This window comes from Argiope bruennichi, chromosome 8 (genome assembly GCF_947563725.1).
Source record: "Argiope bruennichi chromosome 8, qqArgBrue1.1, whole genome shotgun sequence".
Lineage (NCBI taxonomy): Eukaryota > Metazoa > Arthropoda > Arachnida > Araneae > Araneidae > Argiope > Argiope bruennichi.
Genome location: NC_079158.1, coordinates 44102032 through 44105802, shown reverse-complemented (window position 1 = coordinate 44105802; position 3771 = coordinate 44102032).

Below are 3771 nucleotides of genomic sequence, written 5' to 3'. Positions count from 1 at the left end.
AAAGATACAAATAAAAATCAACTTGAGGCTACCTTTCTGGATTTAAAAATCGAAATTGCTAATGATAAAACAATAGTTGGTATATACGATAAAAGGGATGATTTAAACTTTAAAATAACAAAACTATGTAACTACCATTCCAATCTAATCTCTAAAATTTTCAAAAATCTAATTTTCTCACAAGTTAACAGGATAAAAAGGGTTTGCAATAATAAAAATTCTTATATTGAAGCATCAAACAACCTCCTTAAAAATTTAATTAAAAATGAATTTCCTAGAAATTACTGTAATGTCAATTTTTTAATTAAACAAGGTATGGTTTGGGATTAATCCTTTGGCTTAAATAAAAATAGAACTTTCCTTGCATATTGGATCACTCAATAGATGGCGCTGGGAGCCTACATCTGTTTACATAATTTACCGTTAGTTTTTAAAAACAGGGAATCACAATCGATAGTTTAAAGTTTCCCTGACTGTTGATGGTATGTACTGGCCTTTTCGCTTTTAATTTTTAATTTTAGTGCCATTCTTTGTTTTTATTGTTATTTTTGTTATTGTATTTTTACTTTGTTGTGGTTAATTTCTTCTAATTTGTTGTTTTGTATTTCCTTTCTGTTAAAATGGTATATCTCTTGAGCATAATTTCAGGGGATTTTCGGGTCACGAGGAATCATTATTAGACAATGTCTGTATTTCCTCACAGAAAAAATCCCTTTCTTTGAATCCCTGCCTGAGGGCGACCCTTTAAAAAGTCTTCAGGCCGGATTCTTTTTTTATATTTTTTATAATTTTTTTGGCTTAATTTTTATTTGATTTTTTGTTTTTCCTATTAACTTGATTCTAATACTTTTGTATCAATTCATCTGTGTTTTAGAAGTAGCTGCAATTGCGCTCTCTAAATACTATGAAGTTCTTTTTTGGTTTTAGTTTAAATAGGTTATAAATTGTAGTTTCGATTTCGAAACTGTTTTTTTCGTTTTCAAACTTTTTCTTACTTAAGATTGGTTACTTATATATATATATATATATTTAAAAAAATAGACAGAAAAAGACAAAAGAAAAATAATTTAGTAACATTTTATTTAAAAATCAATTTTTCATTAAATTTATTTAATTACTTAATTACAATTTATATATATACGGAATTTTTACAATATAAGGTAGCCCAAAATGCAAATTGCGCAAAGCTGTAATAATTAAAGGATTCCCCACGGATACGAAACACATATTATCAATGTATGTCAGCTTCCATATGTATTTCGAACTCCCATGGTAGCAATTTGAATAACTAAAGCATCATAAACAAATGATGTTATTTGTATTTCCTAATTTTATACCTTATTGTCACCATAATCAAAACAGATTGCATTGAGTTTTTCTTTATCAAGTAAATAATATTAAAACAAGGAGAAGATACAATCCATTTAAGAAAGTTCATAATATGAAATTTGGAATGTAAATACTTTAATGAATGTTCCCTATATTATGACTTTTTTTTATTAAAATACTGTCGCTATTTTATTTCTTTAAATATTGCAATAAAAGTTTGATCATTTTGTTAGAACTCACTTCTGTGCTAAATTAATTATAAAACCACTGTTCTATGGTCACATAGAGCTGTAAAGTAAGACTTGTTTATAAATTTAGTAAAATTTGTAATTATTTTTTATTTAATAATATAATGCTTACGATAGAAACTTCAAATTGTTAACGATTAAGGTTTCTAGTTAACAAACCAAGATATTAAATAATTACATTAACAAAGTGTTACAATTTGTACCATTCAGTACAAAGCGAAATCATTAAAATGAGACAATATTGTAATTCAATAATTTATCCAATTGCTAGATAATTTATTATAAAGTGATTTCAATAAGTGATCAAAGAGAAATCAACAGCCTCATTTTGCATATCTGATTTAGCTAATAGGCAATGCAATCTATTTTCACAATACTGTGAAAGCGTTTGCATTATAAGGTTATACTGATATAAACGGATATGATCACTATTTGTTGCAGCGATACATGAATAATGCTTGCTTAGAGAAAGCAGCTGTGCAGTATTTGAGAGCAAATTGTGGACAGCATTAGTGGTTAAATTGCATAGATTCTCAGTGAAATAATTAGGGGTTCTCACTCTGTCATTATCTCTGATAAATAAATTTCTCATTCGATTGATAGTATTAATTTGATAATATATGGTACAAACCATTATTATAATTACAGTGATAATTGTAGTCAAATTCTAGCTATGCAGGTCTATAGTGTTCCCGTATAACCTCAATTTGAATAAACAGTATTGTTTTAAGTGTGGGGAAAATACAATATTTTTCACGTTTTAGTTTGGGAAGCCATATTTATATAAAAACACAACAAGAAGCATTCGGTACATTTGAAGGATTCACCATCGCGCATAATACGTGCATTAAAGTCAGTTATAAAATAAATAATACTAATCTATGCACCAACTTACCAGCTTATGAGTCTCATCTATTAACTATTGATACTCCCTTTAGAAAGCAAATGCAAATATTGTTTGCCAACAGATTTTAAAACCTGTGGTGAATAGCATATAAGCCAGTTAACAACTACACTACACGAGCATATGTTTTTTGTATCCTGGTTATGTTACTGGACTGCGAACCACAAGGTCCCAGGTTCTGTCCTCGTTTATCCCAAATCGCCAAATTGGTGACCCGGACGTGATTTGAGCACGCAACCTTCTGATTTGGAGTCAGACTCACTTGACACAGCAACCCAAAGTCGTCACACTCGCGTGACGCAGCATCAGCAACCACTCACCCACATACACTCGCCATAACGCTTGGCGCTACTCAACTGGGTACAGGCCCATTAGACAACAGCTAAATACATCACCACTCAACAGCCATATCGTTCGTCTCACCTCCGACTCACTGGAGGGAGAGTCTGAGGTGAATAGCATATAAGCCAGTTAACAACTACGCTACACGAGCATATGCTTTTGTATCCTGGTTATGTTACTGGACTGCGAACCATAAGGTCCCAGGTTCTATCCTCGCTCATCCCAAATCGCCAAAAACGATCTGCACTTTTGCGCATGCGTTAAGATAGGTTTAATTCGTTAAATTAGGGGTGAGAAGGAAGATGAAGACAAGATGTTTACATTTAAAAAATAAAGCAAACTCGGATAATTTGTGGATTGAATTAAAATAAAATATTACGATAAGAAATTACACAATATTTACTTAACTGGGAAAAAATTGAACAAAAGATTATCTAATAGGGCGAAATTAACTTTAAAGGATGATAAAGAATTCCGAAAATATTCTCCTCGTCCTTTCCTTAATAAGAAAGAATCGTCGAAAAGTGTTCGGCTGAGGATATTGAAACAATCAGCACATAGCTGATGTCTATGCCTAAATAATAAAATTTATATTTTAAAAAGTCATGGGAGTTATATAGGTAGAAGCTAATTCAGTTTAAAAGTTCATGTTAATTATTAGAGACATGTGTGAGCTTGCAAAATTTGCCTTAAAATACAAGTCTCATAAGTGGTGGTCGCTACAAAATACTACGAGCATCTTAACACGTTGCCCGCTACTAACTAATAGTTCTGCTACATGGTGCTAAAAAGCTACGAATATAAAGTATATAATATTAGCTTCAGTAGGATTTTTGGAGGCTGTCTATGTGTCAGATATTGAATTCTGATATTGCGCCTTCCTCTTGCGTTTCCAATAATCATCCATCCTTTGTCTTTTATTTTTTTAAAATTCTAACATGGCGAAGA